Source organism: Poecile atricapillus, chromosome 10, assembly GCF_030490865.1.
Source record: "Poecile atricapillus isolate bPoeAtr1 chromosome 10, bPoeAtr1.hap1, whole genome shotgun sequence".
NCBI classification, from domain to species: Eukaryota; Metazoa; Chordata; class Aves; order Passeriformes; family Paridae; genus Poecile; species Poecile atricapillus.
This window is the reverse complement of record NC_081258.1, coordinates 3665067-3683948: the sequence shown is the minus strand read 5'-3', so window position 1 is coordinate 3683948 and position 18882 is coordinate 3665067. Positions and strand designations below refer to the sequence as shown.

The following is an 18882-nucleotide window of genomic DNA, read 5'->3' as shown; positions in this document are numbered from 1 at the left end:
TGCGGGATGAGGGATGGGGGATGCGGGATGAGGGATGGGGGATGCGGGATGAGGGATGCGGGGTGAGGGATGCGGGATGCGGGATGGGGGATGCGGGGTGAGGGATGGGGGATGAGGGATGCGGGATGCAGGATGCGGGGTGCGGGATGCGGGGTGCGGGATGGGGGATGCGGGATGGGGGATGCGGGGTGAGGGATGCGGGATGCGGGATGGGGGATGCGGGGTGAGGGATGGGGGATGCGGGATGCGGGATGCGGGATGAGGGATGCGGGGTGCGGGATGAGGGATGCGGGGTGAGGGATGCGGGATGGGGGATGCGGGATGCGGGGTGCGGGGTGCGGGATGCGGGATGCAGGATGCGGGATGCGGGAGCGCGCAGGGCGGTCACAGGCCGGGCCCGCAGCGCCCCGCTCCGCTCGGACCTGCCCTGCAGACAATGCGCGATCCGGCGGCGGAGAGCGCCCGGCGCCGCCGGAACGTGTCAAACTTGCGAGGCGAGAGCACCCCTGGAAAGGCGGCGGCCCCGGCCGGCCCCGCCCGCTCGGCGGCGAGGAAGATGCGCCGGGGGCGCGGCAGGAGCGGGAGCGCTCCCCGCCGGAGGCCGCACCTGCTCCCGGAGGTGCGCGCCGGGCGGCGGCCGCCAGCGGGGCCGGGGCCGGCGGGGCGGGAGGCGGGGAGGGGGGCGGCGGCCTCCCGTCTCCCGTCTCCGGGCGGGCTGTCCCGCTTCACTCTCTCCTCCCCGGCGAGGAGCGCGGAGCCGCGGCTGCGGCGCGCAGGGCGGCGGCGGGAGCGGCGCGGAGGATGCGCTGAGCGAGCGCGGGAGGCGGCGCGGCCGCGGCTCAGGTCAGTGCCGAGACCCCCCCGTCCCCGGGCCCGGGATCCCCGCCCGGATCCCCGCATCCCCCGGCCGCTCCCCAACTTTTCCCCGCACCACTTCGGGAAAGTGACCGAACTTGCGGCGGGGCCGCGCCGGGGCCCCTCGTCCCGTGTCCCCTCCTCATCCCCGGCGGCGCGACCCCCTGTCCTCAGGGCCGCTCTCCCGGCTATTAGCGGTAATAGTCTAATAGCGGTCTCCCGGTAATTAGCGGCGCCGGTAATTGGGGGCCGGAGGGGCAGCGGCCGCGCTCGGGGCCGGGTGCGGTGCGGGTCAGCCGGGGTTGCGGCGCGTCCCCTCCTCCCCAGCCCAGCCCAGCCCAGCCCAGCCCGGGCACCGGAGCCACCGGCGGGTGAGCGCCGAGCCCGCGGCTGCCACGGCTGAACGCCCGTGGGTCCGGGTCCGGCGTGGGTTTCTGCAAGGAAAATAACGGGATCCAAGGCAAAGTAGTTGGGAAATGCAGGCATCGCCCTAGACTGGAAAGCCGGTTCACACGGAGTTCAGCCCATGCCAACAGGAGCGGTATGAAGGGACACGGAGGCACTTTTTAATTTCTGGAGTTATCTTTAGACAACAGGGGGTTTCTTTGGGCGCTGCTCTCCCTCAGGAGTGCTTTTCAGCACATCCCGATTCCCCTGCTCGGCCACACGGACCTTGCAATGCCCCTTTACACCTCAGCCCTCCCGAACGGGTCTGTCCAAAGCACGGCGAACATCCAGCAATGATTTGTACGATACATTAGCCCCGGGGTGCTGGGGATGGACAGCCGGACAGCCCCTGCTGATGGCTGGCATTCCCGGCTGCTGGCTGTAGTAGCCAGGGATGATGTGATACACGCTCGTAGCTGTGTCATTAGTTTTTTAAGATTTTTCAGAGGTTAGGAAAACCTCTTATTGCAATTGTGTTATAATATTGCTTTCTGTCTGTATCTGTCTTATGTTGCATGTAGATTAACATGTTTTAAAAAACTCAAAGATGCCCTTTTTTTAATGTTAGACCCCTACCCTGAAATTCTTGCATTTTATTGCAAGATTTAAAAGTTGCAGCTATTAAGACAATAGGCTGTATCTACAGTACCAGGGAGAGAGGGTGAATAGTAAACCTGACCGGTCTCAGAAATGAAAATTGGAAATGCTGCTGCTAAATCTGTTTTGTTTGTTAATGATGCTCACTATTTGACAAGAAAGCTATCCTCAGTTTATCCCGAGAAGATTTTATTTTGTCAGATGCCTGGTGTCTCATCAATTCCTTTCATGTCCCTGGGATTTTCTCTTTTCCAGGCTCAGGCCACAGCAGCTCCCTGTGTTGGGGATAACTGTTAAGCTCTTCTTTTGAATTCATGAGCTTCCAAATTAAACTTTTGCTGACACCTGCTACCTAGCCTGGTTGAGCATAGTGACAGTGTAACCCAGGCTACTGGAGCTCCTCCACCAAACAAAGTAAATAGCAAACAAAAATAATGGTAAGGTGCCTGGACTCGGTAGCACAATGATTTGAGGAACATCTGGGGAACTCTGGCTACTGGAAATCCAATCAAAGTCTGCTTCTAATGGAGCAAACTTTCCAACAGCAATCACAGGCAGGAATTAAATCCATAGAGTAGATGGCAACAGAGATTAATAATCATCATCAATTAGCTGATGGAATCAAACAGAAGAAAATGAGGGTAAACAAAAACCTGTCTCCCCCTCCCCCTTGAATCCAGTCCCACCTTCATTTATCCAGAGTCAAGGATCTCTCCTGAGCGCTGCTTTCAAGTGCCAAAAAATTTAGCAGGTGTCATAACATAAGGTCAAGACTTAATTATTTATATGGAGACATCAATCATCCTGTGAGGATGATTTATTTATAAATCACCAGAGCTGTAGCACAAGACAGTGAATTCTGATTTCCTCCTGCTCCTTCCTGAAGGGACCAGGAAGGTCCACGCTGTGGCCAAATGGCCTCAAGAACCTATAGAAGTTTTTGCCCAGCCCCACATGGAAGAAGCTTTTCTACACCTTTTAGATCGTGCAACCAAAACACCACCGGGGAAATCTCATGCATATTTGCTACATCTCAGTAATGAACATTTACTGATTATGGATTATCTGGAGAATTTAGCTTTTTAAACATTATTCAAATTTTTATGTTTATGTAAGCTAATAAGACTGAGGAGATTCAGTAACTACTCTTTGCCTTATGGTATTTGAAAAGAGTGTCCATGGGGCTTAGCTCAGCATCTTCCACAGTCACTTTTAAAAGACTAAAATAGAATTTTTCTGCCTGCAAAAAAACACTCTATCTCTACTCAGTATAATGTTCTTTGCTCACAATTAATGCCAAAAATCAATTTTCTAATATGCTTTTTATGTTTCTGCTGAGCACAAACAGGATGGCACAGTAAAAGCTTTTATTGCCATCTGATTAGGCTGCAGTGGGGGTAAGTAAGTGGCTTGGGCCAGCAGGGCTGTGAGATTGCTGGGCTGGATGCAGCAAACAGAGAAGGGCATGGGATGCTGAGCACCAGCCACAGTCCTGCTCTCAGGGTCATTCAGAGAAATGTTATCAACTCTGTGGGCAGAAACAGGATCAGGCCCATTAGGTTTTGTGATAGCTGGACAAAGTCATGAACATGAGCTTGGGCTGTTCCTTAACCTCCTCTTCTGGGATTTTGATAAAGGGTTAATTACAGCCAGGGATTCTCAGAGATTTGTCCATTTGTTTATCTGTTAAGAGGAATCATGCTATTGATCTTATTCACATGACTGTTTTTCAGGCAGGGAGGTGATTAACTTTGAGTGAAACTGGTAAAAAAAAGAATATAGGAAGAGAGATGGAAAGGAAAGCTGTGGTAAAAATAAGAGCTAGGGTGGAAGGTTTCCTTTGCTTTTCTGTCATTATCTTGTGGAACTGTGTAGTCCAAACTCATCAGCTTTACCATCAAGAAAAGAGGAGCACGATGAATATCCAGAGCATCTTGTGATCCTTCTGAACTTCATGGCAGGACTCCATTTTGACAAGAGCAAGTCAATAAGCACATCCATTATTCTGTTCCCACTGATTTTAAAAGAAGACCATTTATCACTGTATTTCAGCAACAGAAATACTAAAGTAATGTTTCACTGGGTTTCTAAGAGGGTGTGAAAAAGGATGGATGAGCTGGCAACGTCTTCAAGGAACAATTAGGGCATTAAGAGTGTGGGAAAATATTTTTAGGAAATAACTAGTTAGTGAGAAAATAGGAATTTAGGACCTGATTCAGTTATGAGATGTTCCTCAAGCACCCTCTGGATTTTGCTCAGAGCATGTGAAAAAAATGAAAAATTCATAGTATTTCTTGTAGGCAAGACCAGTCATCTGCTCGTCTGTTTTTATGGTATACTGGGTATATTTATAGCATTTAGTAATGCCAGCAACATTCAATGTAAAGAGTAACAGATGAATGTATCGTGAAACAAGGCACTGGCAAGGCAGGTGGGAAATGATTTCCAAAATATTGCAGCAACCAGGCTGGGAGAAATCTAGGAAGATGGTAAACATGACAGACCTAGGGAGCTTGAAGCAAAGGCAGGGTAAAAGCCCCAGGCTGAGCCCAGCTCTGTTCTGTAAGGAGGAGAGCCAGGGCTCTGGAGTGGCCTTCACTCCACTCCAGCCTCAATGCACCCAAAAGCACAGGCAACAGCAAAATTGCAGTTGAGTGCAGAGAGAAGAAAGGAGGGGAGTGAAATAGTATTGGCTCAACTGCAAGAAACAAATCACAGGCTTCCCTAATCAGACAGATGATGCCTAACTAGGGCACAACGTGAACCACAAAGAAAGGTGGCAGATTTCACAAATTAGTCATGGCAAAAATGGTGAATTTCACAGCTTGAAGTGAATTCATGTTATAGGATGAAACAGCATAAAGTGATTAAGGGTTCTAACTGATAGGAGCAATAAGCATGTGAGACTTAGTCATCACACAGCAGCCAACATTCGTCTCTGGCTTCAGCTGAGCCACAGGAGCAGCCCTGCAGCCTCCAGATTTTGATGCTGAGTGGGAGCTGGTGGGGACAATCACAAAGGAGATCCCACAGTTGTTTCCTGGAGTTCTCTGGTTCTGTGAGGTACAACCATGGCAGTGCAGAGAGCTGGAGCAGCCGCTCTGTTGGGAGCTGTTGTGCAGGCACAGGCTCCGCTCCCGGTGCCACCACTGAAACCTTGGAGCTGTGGCAGCAGGACCAGCAGGAGCTGATGTTCACAGCATGACCCACTGGTGAAGAGCAGACAGGGAACACAGCTGGAACAAGGAGGGGACACCTGCCAAGCTGGGAATGACCCTCCAGGTCTGGCAGTGCCATTTTTAGGTGCTGGCATGTGCCACCTCACAGTAGCCACACCACAGCGTGCATCCCTAATAGAAAACAACCATTAAACAATCAGTCTGTTCCCATTTTCTGTTCTTTCAGGAGATCAAAACCGGTGTCGAGCCTCTGTCACAGGTGGTGTTGCATGACTTTTGCTGGTAAAACGTTTTAATAGCTGTGACAGCACACTTTCAAGGAAATGTCTGTTAACAGATCCTGGAACGTTACCCTACCACTTGTACCCCTGCTTAGATGAAGATAAAAATTCTGTTGAAAAATGTCACCATTATATCTTAATACTTTTGTTTCAAGGTACACACTTCTACCATAGCTACTGAAAAACCATAGAGCAAAATGAGTTAATAGAGCAAAGTGAGCTAATACCAAGCAGGCCAAGGGCACCCTGGAGAACTCCTCCTCTGGCAGCCTCCTTCAGACTCTTCCCATGGGTGGCAGGCTGTGGCCAGGCTCAGGCAGTGCCCAGCACGAGCAGAGCTGTGCCAGGGGGGTTAAAACACCCTGAGCTGACAGGCAGAGCCTCCAGCCCTTCAGGGAGCAGAGCCTGGCAGCTTTCCTCTGTTTATTGAGGATGTTCCAGCACCTCAAGTCTGCTGAGCACAGCTGTGCTAATGTTGTGCAGGGACAGGGGAAGCTGTTGAAGTTGCCAGGAGTGAAGGCACAGAGGAACTTCATGGGGCAGTGCCAGTTCCTTTAAACCCCACCTGGAACTTAGGAGCCATCCACGAGGGGTAGCACCTGCATCCCAGATTCTGGAACGCTCTGTGCACAGCCCAGCTGCACCTCGACTGGCCTCAGCTCCACTCCTGAGCCAGCACCAGAGGATTTTCAATGGCACCGTGAACAAAGACCCCAAGAGGAATTGATCACTCTTGAACAAGATGCAAATACGAAGTTTGAAAAGAATTATCATTTCTAAAGGATTTTAGAAATTTGAAAGGAATGTTCTTGGAGTCCTGGTAAGGAGCTGGAAAGGACTTTTAAGAAGGCAGTCAGGGTGAGAGACCCTCTTCTCCTACACTGATTTGGGAACCTGGCAAATTTTGAGAGATCGTTCAGTAACATTTTGCAAATCAATGCTAATTTGATGTATCAGAGCTCAGCACTGTGCAAATTCACTGTCAAACCAGTATTAACTAGGCATTTTTGGGGAATGCTTATAGCTCAAGGTCCATTAAATATGCAAACCTGGCAATTATTTCACCACCCTTAAAATATTTAATTTGAAATGTGCATCAGAGCACCTATAAATGATCTTTCAGTCTTCATCAGAATGAAGCCTCCCTCTCTTGAAAGTGCCAAGTGTCCTGGGAGAGGGGGCTGGTGGCTGTGCTTGGGATGAAGATGCAGGAGGGGACTGGTGCTGCCTGCAGTGCTGCCACAGAGAAGCACAGCCACGTTAAGATCTGCTGAGGCCTGATCTGCCACTGCCATTCATACAGCAAGCAACCTGGAGAAAGTCAGGAAATGTTAAGTAAATGGCAATCCTGGAGAGAGCACTAATTACTCGCCTTGGGAAAGGTGGCCAGATCAGCTGCATAAACTTTCTGAGTGCTTTTTGAACCTGAGTGCCTGTGATCTGACATTCACTTCAAGCTAGGAGAGAAATAAAAGTTATTTTATTTTTTACGGTTGCTAATTTAGCCAAAGCTGCAAGAGATCCTGGTCTTTAAATCTGGGTTCCTTTAATGCCTGCACAGAAACAGTTTGAGAGAGGTTAGTTTCTTCTTCTATTCAGTGTGGTCCTCAAATCCAGATCCCCTTCAGAGTTGGGAGAATCACAGCAGTAGTTAGTTGGTGACATGTATATTTAGATGTCTGACTTCAGGCACCTACGTTTGAATATGTAGATTTAATATGCCTTCGTTTTTATGTCCTGAAATGGGGATACTACTTAGCTCAAAGAAGATCAATTAATTTTTGTGTTGCTTTTAAGTCCTTTAATGGAAGATGTTACATAAATAATTATTTAAAATACTTTAACAGGTTTTTTTTGCATGAGCTGCTTGATCTGCTTAAAGCATATAAATCAGTATGAGCTGAATTAGTAAATATATCAGAAATATAAAGAGTGCATCAGAAGTTAGACTAGTGCATAAAAAGGGGTAAAAGCTAAGTTGCTCTTTTATTGGCAAAAAGCAGACAGATTGTTTTTTTGTGAACCTTTAGACTTCTCATTTCTCAGGAATCACAAAATCCATTTGTGAAAAGATCTAGGAAATAAAGAAAGAAATTGTACAAGTGGCATCCTGGTCAGTAAAGCACGTGAGTCTGCAGGCACACACACAGGATGATGCCATGAATCTCCCCTTTGTGTTGCAGTTCAGAAAAGGAGTTATTTTCTTCATCTGAGCAGATGCCAAAGGCTCAGAGAAGGGCAAGCCTCGTTGTTGTAGCAGAAATGTGTTTGCCTGGTTTCTCAAGCAACAGAAGAGAGAATCCCATCCTAATCAGCAGTGATGAAACCTCGTCATCTGGGGGTTATCACAGCTCTGGGTGTAAGGCAGAGCATGACCAACTCTTATTTAATCCTTCCATCCCTCATTCCAGAACTTATTCCATCCAACACAGATTTCCACATTCATCAGTTCTAGGGAAAGTTCCTTCCCTGCCATCCCTATGATATTTTACAAATATTTACATGCTTTTTTCCATCTTTCCCTGAAAGCAGACTTTATCATATTCACATCCAAAAACCTCCCTCTCCAACTACAGAAGCTAATTTATTACTTTTCAGCCTTTTCTTCTCAACCATTATTCAGATCCCATTCTTAATGTTTCTTCCCATAATACCAAAGCCCCGTGACCATGTTTTAACGAGTCACTTATAACTTACTAGCAAAATAATTCACATCTGAGTTAGTTATGGCTGTGTGATCCACCCAAGGAAGCTGCTGTCCAATAAATTACTGAACTGTCTGCCTTCACACAGTGCTCCCCAAACTCTCCAGCATCTCTTCACTGCTTGCTATCACCTAACTTAGTGCCAAGACGAAGGATGGCAGCTGTTTCAGCACTTAATGCCAGTATTCCTTTGCAGACTGGGGGGAGGGCATTTCCTTTCAAGATGTCACTCTTCCCACTGAGACTGGCAGTAGTATTATCTCACATCTTTAAATACCAGTCTTGGAGTTACTGGTGTGACAGCAAGGTGCAGAGATTTTATGATACTGAAAATTTACATGACCGATTTCTTTCTTTTTTTATTTTTTTCAACATTTAGAATCTAAAGCTGCTTTTGGATCCTTGATTTAATTAATTAATCCTTTTCTCATAAACACTCTAATTGTTTAATGCTTTGGAATAGCACTGCCCATATTGTTTTGTGTATCAAACAGGTCTCAGTATCTCCTCACAGCACTAAATGTTGTATGTGCACCTAACAAGTGCTTGTCTATAGCTCACACAAAGCTCTTCTATTCTGTCCCTTACACAGGAGGGCTACAGCCCTGATGGCAGCCAGTGCATAGTATCTATAAATATCAAACATCACACTTACCTGTGCTGTGTTCTTCTGATACATTATTAACCTCTGTTGCAGCACTTTTACTTCAAAATACTAGAATCAGCTTGTTATTCTCCCTTTAGTTTACATTGGGAGAAACCTCAGCTCAGGGTAATGTCAGATTAACTGAGGTCTCTGTTATAGTAGCAGCATGTGTTGCTAGCACAGAAATTCATCTGGTTTTCATAAATATTTGATAGGATTCTATCATCCTCATCATCATTTTGGGCTGGTTGGAAGAGGATCCCCCTGCGATTGCAACCCATTTCCGGGTTGTCATGGAAAGTCACGGTGATGTTTCAATCAGAGTGTTCTTATAACAAATTCCATTCAAATTCTGTCTGAAAGGGAGTTAAGGTTTCATCCTGCTGCTTAGAGAATGATATGCTAAATGCAGCTTCCCATGGGCTTGGCTGCAGTCCAGCACTTCGTAATTTATAGTTCTCCTTCTGAGTTCTGGCTGTGACCTTGGGAGTGCTGGTGAAATTCTCCCAGCTCCGGCACTTTTTGCTAAAGCTCCGTCCTGGAGTCCTCACCCCCTTCCCAGGGCAGCTCCTGGGAGAGCCAGGGCAGTGCCAGGCAGGGCAGGTGGGAGCAGCAGCACAGGGGAGCGCTCATTTTCTCTTTTTTATTATTAGGAGCAAATCATGGAACGTTGTTCTTAAATGACAGAAATTATTAGCTAGCTTCAAAGCATGAAATTCATTCATAGAAGAGGTTTAAATTATATTAGCCAAAGGCGTTTGCTGCAGTGACAGCCACAAAACAGCTCTAATTTGAGCTCTCCAAACAGCTGTTGTGCCCTATGTATTTATATTGAAAAAAATAACTGGGAAGATTATGCTAACATGCAATTAAATTTAAAAAAAAGTTTTCACATTAATACTGATCTTATTGACGGCATACAGGGGGTGCCTAAGATGCTTTACTGAGAAATGTGTGTGTCCATGGCCAGAGGAACTGACAACCCAGATTGTAACACATGCCACTTTTAACAGAAAAATTGTGTAATTGAGAGAAATTATTGCCCCTTGAAGATTACATTCATTATAGATTGTAACAGAGATATGTCTTGAGAATGACTGCAGTTCCTTTCAGTTAAAGAGCTATTCAGAAATACCAGTGTTTGAGCTCATGGATGTGGCTGCAATTGTTTTAGCAGAGTTAGTGAGGGAAAGCAATTTAGAGGAAGGTACAGCAGACCCAAGCAGCTCTTTTGTTTCTTTATTCTCTCCAGATTCTTCAAGGACATACCTTCTGAAAGTACTTGTTTGTACTTACCTGTTTGGATTCCTTAGGATGGGGAATAATTTTAAATTAAAATAGGATGACTTTTAAAATCATTATTTTTCAAAAATTTTTAAAATTTTTTAAAATCATTATTTTAGAAGTCTCTTAGACTTCTTCTTTCACCAGTAATTGCCATGGATTTTCTGCAAAACAAGTGATATGGATTTAGCTTTGAAACCAAAGAAAAACAACTCTTCATTTTTTAATTTGGTCTTCAAAGTATTGCATCTGACATTTTTAGTGATTGGCATTTACCATAAATGAACCTTCTCTGTAACCCAGTTGTATCCCAGTTATATCTCTTTTGAAGTGCTTCTTCTATTACCTGTTGTGAAGACATCAGAGAATCATTATGTTGAGTAGTTCTTTGTAAACAATAAACCAGCAAACCCAAGAAATTCCCTTTACTGGGTGCTCATCACCAAGACACTGCTTGCAAAATGTACTTTGGTTCCCTGGACCACTCTAAAAACGGTGGCCATCCACTGGAGAAATGTGTGAGAAGTATGTTTGGCTTTTTTGCTTCACTTGTGGCACAAGTAGTGAGATGATTACTGCTGTGGGCAGTGCCCAGGGGTGTGGAAAGGCCCCAGGGCAGCAGTGCTGGGTGTGCAGAGACCTTTGTGGCAGTGCCCCGATGGGAAAGGACAACTGGCAGTATTTATGGCAGGTTTAGTGCTCTACACTGAGTATTTATTCTGGCAGTAGCTCTAATTGTGCTGTAAAGCACCCTGGGTGCTGGTAGCTGTGTGCCCAGGAGTTTGAGTAGAAGCCAGCCAACAGTGAGCTCTGTGATAATGGTGCATCATTTCGCTGCAGGAGCCTCACGCCCGTGGGTAGCAACAGCCTTCCTGTTCCTCCCACGCTCCTCTGAGCAACCAAATCCCATCTCCAGGGTGTCTTCTGGGCTATAAACTTGCTGTTGTTTGTTATTAGCACACCTTATGAAGTGTGTGTATTAGAGATACCTTTCTCTCACATGTTAGAGAATTAATATCAGCCTGCCTCCAGCCCAGCTGATCCCATTCCTGTGCATTTCTAGGGCAAAGAAGTAGCAGGGAGAACTTGTACAGAGGGGACCCACCAGCAGAGCTCATCGTTTCCTCCAGGAGGAGTTTTCCCTTCACAAAGTCCTGCTCAGCCCTAGGAATCTCCTCATTCTTTCAGTGGAGACCAGTCCCTGTTGGCTTTTGCAGTGCTCTGAGCAGAGGCAGTGCTTTCTTCCAGCTTTTCAGTGTTGTAGAGTTTTTTATATGATCATTGGCATTACTCATGCACACCTCCAGCTCCTCATCCTTAAGTGACTTTGAGACTTCCTTCCATAATCCATCATATCAGCAGCCCTCTTGGCTGGCCTTGCCTTAGTAACAACTTAGTAACAACTGCTTCTTCTTCCAGCAGTTCTCCTGACACCTCTTGTCAGCGGGACAGAAAGCTGAGCTCGCTGAGAGGGGACTACGTGGAATTCATCCACATTTGGATGGGAAGGGAGGGTGCATGATGGATAAAGGAGATATAGAAGAGAGAATCAGAGGAAGCAGCTGAGCCAATTCAAAGAAGCAGCTCTGCCTTGTAATTCCATGTATCAGTGTGTGCCATTACCTGGAGCAGAGCCTGTGGGACCAAGGAATACTCGATCCATCCGAGCTGGCTCTTGTGTGTCTGTTGCAAGCCTCTGCTTTCTGCAGCCATACACCATCTCACTGCTGCACAAGCCTGGCACTTATGCCACACTGGGAACTTCCCCTCTTTGGGTATTCAACTACCCTGTTATTTTCTTTTCTCAGGGCTTCTCTTCCCCTCTAATATCTCACCTAAACTTTTTCTTTCTTAGCTTCAGGCCATTGCTCCCTGGCCTACAATTTTCTGAGACTGCGAATAACTTCCTTCATTTCTGTTGTTCCTTTGATATTAGACTGTGGTCATGTTCACCCTGAGCCATCTCTTTCATGGACTCTATGAATTTGGCTTTTCAGCTTCTCCACATGTTATGTTCTCTAATCTATATATCATTGTCCTCCTTTGTTTTCATCTCCTTTTGAAGTTTGGTTGCAAGAAATACAGAGCATCATGGTTTTAGATGGCTGTTGTTTGCATTGACTTACATGCACTTCCCACAAACAGCTGTATTTTCTTACCCAGAAGGGCTATTTCTGTTTATATTGGTTTACTTAATGAAATTATCTCTCTCCTCTCCAAATTTAATTTTGCAAATCAAAATATATGAAATAACTCTCCATTTTGCTGCCAAGGTACCAACAGAAAGCAGTAAGACTGAAGAAGGCAACTGCTTATAAAGGCTCCTGAGTTCAAATTTTGTTTGCTGCAAAAGCTTTGTATGAATTTGGTGCAGCTTGTGCCCAGGTAACAGGGAGGCAGACTGTCCTCAGGATTATCCCTGTCCTATGTGGAAGGATCTCTGCTATTTTGGAAAGTACTATCAGCTACCTGTCCCCAGACATTCAGTTTCTCCAGTAACACAGTTTCCTCTGATTTATCACCAAAATATGAATTTCTGTCCTGTGCAAAGTTTTAAGTTTGGGGTTTTTTTAAGATTAAAAAAAAATCTCAGTTTTAAAACTTGTCATGCAATACAAAATTCTTGTAAAGGAAATTCAGTTTGGTGAAAGCAGAAACGCTCTGTCTAGATGATTTTGATTCAGCCTGGGTGCTGTGATTTGGCTGTAGTGATGAATCTGCCCTTGTCTCAGCTCAGCATCCCACAGGAGCTGCCAGTCCCAGCCCACCCTGCCCTGGGCTCTCCCTGGCAGAGCAGGGCACAGCCAGCACCAGGCTCCAGCACACAGCACTGCCTCTCTTGGCTTGCTGCTTTCCCTGGATAACAAATCTACACCTGACAAATGGAAAATGCAGAAAGCCTCAGGTAAAGGTTGTATCCCATCATGGAAAAGGAGATCATACCTGAGAGTGAGATCTTGGTATGGTGAAAGAATTGCAGCTCCCCAAAGCAACAGGGAGGTTGAGAAGAAGGGAGAAATTTGAACCTAAATTTGTAAAATGAGGCTGTATGAAGATTTCTCACAATGTCAAAGATGTGAAAGGTGGAAACAGCCTCCTGCACTGCAGGACGTTGGGCTCTGTGGACATGCTCAGGATGAGATTCCTGCACATTCCCTGGCACATGTACAGCCTGGCATTAATGGTGTCCATTGTAAACCACAAGAGTCCAGCAAGTGAGCACTGCTTTTCCAGCTTCTTCCTTGTACTCCTCCAGCACGTGGTACCAGTCCCTTGGTTTGCTTACTCCTTTGTTCTGTGAAACCACTGGCTCTTCTTGTCCTGGGCTTGTGTGAGTTTGCAATTGGGGTCCCAGTTCTGAAAAATCATGAGAGAAAGTACCTGTAATAATACTGGTTTTAAAATAACTAATTCTAAGTTCTACATTGACCTATTGAAAAAAAAACAAACCCTCCAATAACTATGAATGCACATGAGGACTGCTGACATATAGGACAGGACAAACTTTCTAAAATATCTCCTATCTTTGTACTCTATAAATATTTATTTGTAGCAATACTGCGGATTTCACTGGCACTTCACCTCACTCTGTCAGCAGAGCCGTGACAGCTTCATAGGGCAATACCAAGTGAACAAGTAAAATCTGCAGAGCCTGTTCCTTCCAGAAGAATTGGACTCTGAATAATTTTTCTTTTCAGTGGTTGAACCAAAATCAGTAGGAGGAAGAACTGCTTCAGTTGTCCAAAAGACAATTCAAGTGTTTAATTTTTATCACTTTTATCTTCAAAATTAAAACTAATTTCCAATACAAAAATTACTTTTTCTTATAAGTGTTAAAACAAAACGTTTGGATTTTTTTTTTTAAGTTCAGAAAAACATTTCTCATGTTTAATTAGCTGCTACCCTCATTAAAAGAAAACTCTAGAAACAACAAATAGTTCATAAAACACTTGATAAATGAAAGATCCCAGCAAGCCTCAGCAAGAATTACAATGAAGTAATTGATTTTTAGACAATCAGTGTTTTTAATGGACACTGAAATGCACTTTGGAAATGGGCCGTTGCATCTATCTTTTAGTTAATTATTAGATTCAAAATGTTTGAAATACGTGTTGTAAGATGACTTTATTTTAATTTTCCCAGCAGAGACACTGACAGCTCCTGGATGATACCGCACCAAACTGTCCTCTTTAATGACATTTTCTTTTTAATAATCATTGATCCACACGAATTTGTCAGTTCCTAAATAGGAGCTCATCACTCACTTTGCTTGTGAGAGCTCTGTCAAGGGCTGAGCATGGCACAGAGGATCTCCTGCTATGCAAGTTTGCCATATAATCACATGATAGTTGGATATGATTTGGATTCTAATATTTTGTGGCTGCTCTAAATACCAGAGTGTATCAAAATACCATGTCTTTTGTTCGTGTGTGCTGACAACATTCTGAAAGGCAAGGTAAAATCCTGTGGTGAATCATAAGCAAAATAAACTGATTTGGAAAGGTGTATTTCCTGTCTGTCCCCAAGAACAAGAGCCTCTCATCTCCATCTCCACCCTGTTTGGGCCAAAATATCACCTTTATTTCTTAGTTGATTGTTTAAAAGATTGACCATCCCAACCCAGTTGTTCATGCAGTAAGATCACAAAGGTTTTTGGCATCCTTTAGCAGGTGACAGGGATGGCTTAGCCCTCATCAGGAGCTCTGGTCCTGGGAGCAGGTTGTGCAGGAGGGCAAAGCAGGGTCAGAGAGGGCAGGGAGAGGCTGAGGAGCACACAGTCCATGGTGAGACACCAATCCACGAACTGGGTTTGCCTCTCCTGACCTCCTGTCTCTGACATTGCTCCCAGCATATCCCTCCCCAGCCCCCACACTGACTGCAAAATACACTGAATAAATCAGGCAAAGACAGCAGCCCATGCACCTGCTTAAGGTGATGAAAGAAAAGAGGGATTTGAGCTGCCCAGGGGTCCTGGTGAGGCAACAGACACGAGGCAAAGGGGTAAAAGGGTGCAAGAGGAAGGTGTAAATTCAATACCTAGACACTCAAATATAAAAGTGGGAAGCCAGAGGAGCCAAAAGGGGAGCTGGCTTTGTCCCCAAGGATCCATGGAGAACAGAAGGCTGCCTGGCTGTTAAAGTGTCCTTTCAAGGACACCAAGGAGGATGGGAACAGTTTACAGCAATTCCTGGAGGCAGAGACAGGATGAGTCTCCCACAGGCTGGACCTTGAATCAGTCAAAGTATGGCAAAGCCTTGCTTTTCACTCTCACTGATCTAGGTCTTGTCCTAGAGTCACCTTGAATGTTATGAAAGCAAACACCTTCTGGAAATGAAATTGTGACTTGTGGCACAAGAGCACACGTGAAGCCCTAAAAAACCATGGGCATTGCAAAATCATGTTTTAGTGGGTCTGGTCCTCAGGAGCAACTGTGGCTTCCAGGTGTTGTACAGAGCCTTGAGAGGCATTATAATTTTAAAAAGAAGACATCAACACTTCTGTGACTTCTTCCCTTTATAGGGAGTGCTGTGGGGGAGGGGATGGGGACAGCCTCCCTGTCCTTTCTCAGAGAATCCCCTGGATTAGGGAAAGGGGAGTCCTTTAGGACCCTCCTAGATACCACTACTACATTTATTCTTTTTTAGTGATTTCCAGCAATTCTCCCAGATTAGTACCCCCTCAGGACAGTTCTGCTCACAGACACATAATGCTCTGTTTTATCCTTCCCTCAGCATCTCCCCTGGTATCCTTGGGAAGGAGAAAGGTTTGCAGTTCTTCCCCCTTTTTCTCACCTTGTAAGCTGTACTCATTCTCTGCTGCTACACAAACAATAAACCAGACACCCAAGCAGGGATTCTCTTAGTAAGAATATTCCATTTCTCTGTCAGACTTTACGTCAGGTGATAATTTTGGGTGAGGTATTGTCTGCAAAGATAATGAAGGCAAGAAACCATCTTTATCCCAGCAAGGGATAAACTAGATGATCCAAGTGATTTTCTCTTTCAGTATCTATGTTTCTGCTATGGAATAAACTGCTGGACGAGGAGAAGGATTTATTGCTTGGATTGTAGTGATGGATACTTCCAAAAAAGCTCAACTCAGGTTATCTCCTCACTGCCTCACAAGGGCAGCATGCGTCCAGCACAAAAAGGATATTTCCCTGCTGTGCAGAGACCACCTGGAGAGCACAGCATATCCCCCTGAAGGGTGTCACAAGGATTCTTGGTGTGGATGGCTCAGGTCTTGAATATCAGCAAGAACTTGGGGAAAATTTTGGCTTTCTTTGTTTTCAGCCTGAGACATATTTCCTTCTATCCTTAGACTTGTGTTCTAAGAAAGCTCTAGGAATACTGAAGTAGGGAGGGGAGTTTTGAGAAGATGCATGGATTACAGCTTTTCCCTTGCCTGGAAGCCTGAACCACATTCACAGCCTGTCCATTACCAGCCTCAGGGCAGGAAGAAATTTGTAGTCCTAATGCCAGCAGAAAACTCCCCCATGAAGCAGTCTGGTTATAAGATCCTATTCATTATACAGTAAAAGTCTCACAGGTCAGCCTCTTGTTTCACTTTTTAAATGAGAATGCCATAGTCCAGCTCATAACAACAGCGAGGTACCAGCCCTCAGCCTTGCACGTTTGTTTTTCCAGGCTAGTGAAGAAAAAAACCCTTTAGTGGGTTCAACAAAGGGAACCAAAGATAATTGTTTATAGTATATAGACATGAAGGTGACTCGTGGATGTTTATACTTCCCACACTGAGAAATGTTATTCAGGGGAACAGGATGTTTTGAGCCTACAGCATCCTATTTTTTTATGTGAAATAAAACTCCATAGTATCACAGAGTCAATGGTTTTCTTCAGCTGTTAGCCCCTCAGTTCTATTAAGAAATTCTTGAATATTCTTTCCCTGCCTCTTTTCCCTTTTTTTTTTTTTTTTTGTTTGTTTGTTGTTTGTTTTGCTTACCAGACATAGAAATGTTTGTCTTAAAACACTGTAGTCAGCGAGTGTCTGTAGCTGGCACTGGATAAAGTTGTCATTATGATTTAGGATTTCACTGATTGTGCTTTATTATTTTTATATTTTGCAAGAGGTTTTTAACTTTCATTTTGTATGTTCATAGAATTTTTTTAAGTGAAGGGGCTTTGCCATACTAAAAGGATATTGAGGAGAGCCTGTGTTATTACCATGCAAGCCAGACAGTCTGAACAGTCTTTTAGTCAGATGTAGATCCACAATTATAAATTACCATGTGAAGGGGAATAGCAATCACTGCATTCTGACCTACCACAATACTTTTCATATAAATATACTGACCACAATAGGAAATACAGGTGTATTTTCTGTGTCTTTATGCAGTAAACATCTCTTTGAAGCACCATTTTTGCTAGATGTCAAGAGTATCCCTGAATAAAAACTGCTCAGGAAAAAGAGATGGTACCAGCCTTATGCACAGCAGAGTGATTTAAAAAACACACAAAAAAAACCTGCTGGGTGGCAGAAGTGCATAGGCCTTTAAAATTTCTACAAACTGGGGTGTACAGCATGTGTAGTTGTGTACACATAATGCTTAAACAGCTCCCTCTACTTCAAAGAGAAGGGCTGTCCTGGGAGCTATGGGGCAATTGGAGTTTAGTTCTTACTTTGCCAGGGACTTCTGTGGTATTTTCTGCAAGTCATTTAATTTCATTGTGCCTAAGTTTCTTCAACTGTAAAATAAATCCTTCAAATACAATTGGATCAGCTTCATACAGCAAATTACATCTGATGCTGAATCATGTCTTTTATCTATCTGCCTGCTTATTTTTATTGTGAGCTCCTCAGGGCAAAGACTATCACTTGAAGTCTCATATATAATAAAAGTGTCTTTAGCACCACAGATCCCATTCTCGGGGACTGGAACCTTAGTGTAATAAAAATAAACAAATGTGATCAGCCACGGGAATTAAAATAAAGCATCCAAACCAAAGAAAATCTATACTTATGACCTTCTCTCCTGAATATACTGACCCCCAGAACAGATGCACTGTTTAGATGCATCCCTGGGCAGATGTAAAACACTTCATTGTTTGGCCAGTTGGATGTGTTAAGAAAAGCCTTCTTGCCACAGCAGAGCCATGTAAGAATAAAATAAAGACTGTAGCCTAGGAAATGGGGTAGTCAATGTCTCAATGACCTTAACAAGGATTTGGAAAGGAACATTAATATTCCTGAACGTTTATTTTCATCTGTAAGAGCATGGTGGCTAGTCTAAACATATCTGAGCTGGATAAAAATCGGGGGAAAAAAGGATTTTTTCTGGTGACACAGACATGTGGGGGTGGGGTACCTGGAAAGGAGAGCTGAGAACACAAACAGGTCTGCCTGTTTCCAGAGCCAGGGCTACCAGCCAGGTTTTGTGGCACGCTCACATAGCATAGAAAGACTTATTTAAAAAGTTATTTCTTAGAAGGCAGAAGCTAAAATTTTTTTCTTATTGAAAATGTTATCTCACAGAATAGAGATACAACCTGAATAGAAACATGACAGGGATTTGGTCTGCTGAGCAGTTTCAGAGCATGTTTACCATACTTCATCTGGTCAAAAAACTGAGGAATGGCAAAGATGGAAATATTTTCTTTTTTTAATGCCTAGATATGCTAGATTTCAACATTATTTGCAAATAAATAGAGAGGAGATAATAGGCTTATTAGGCTGTAGAAGCACACTTGAAAACTGTGGGAAGAGGTGAGGAGTCATTGAGGTCAGTCGCTTCAGGTTAAGCAGGAGCTCTTTGCACAGACAAAGCTCAGTGTCTCCCATTCAAGTTGGATGCAAGTCCAGAGCCCAAGGTTGTGTCCTAATGATAAGCTCGTGATACATTGCTCATTATTTTTCATCCATATTAAACT

General features: G+C 44.6%; 1 protein-coding gene across 2 annotated transcripts in view; it reads left to right on the top strand.

Annotated features, from left to right (window-relative positions):
- The first annotated feature begins 742 nt into the window (after nt 1-742).
- Nucleotides 743-18882, top strand: part of CHST8 (carbohydrate sulfotransferase 8) — a 184644-nt gene continuing 166504 nt past the window's right edge. For both annotated transcript variants that reach the window (XR_009278369.1, XM_058845936.1), the window contains exon 1: nt 743-843. The gene's annotated coding sequence lies outside the window, so the exon portion shown is untranslated. The remainder of the gene's footprint in view (nt 844-18882) is intronic.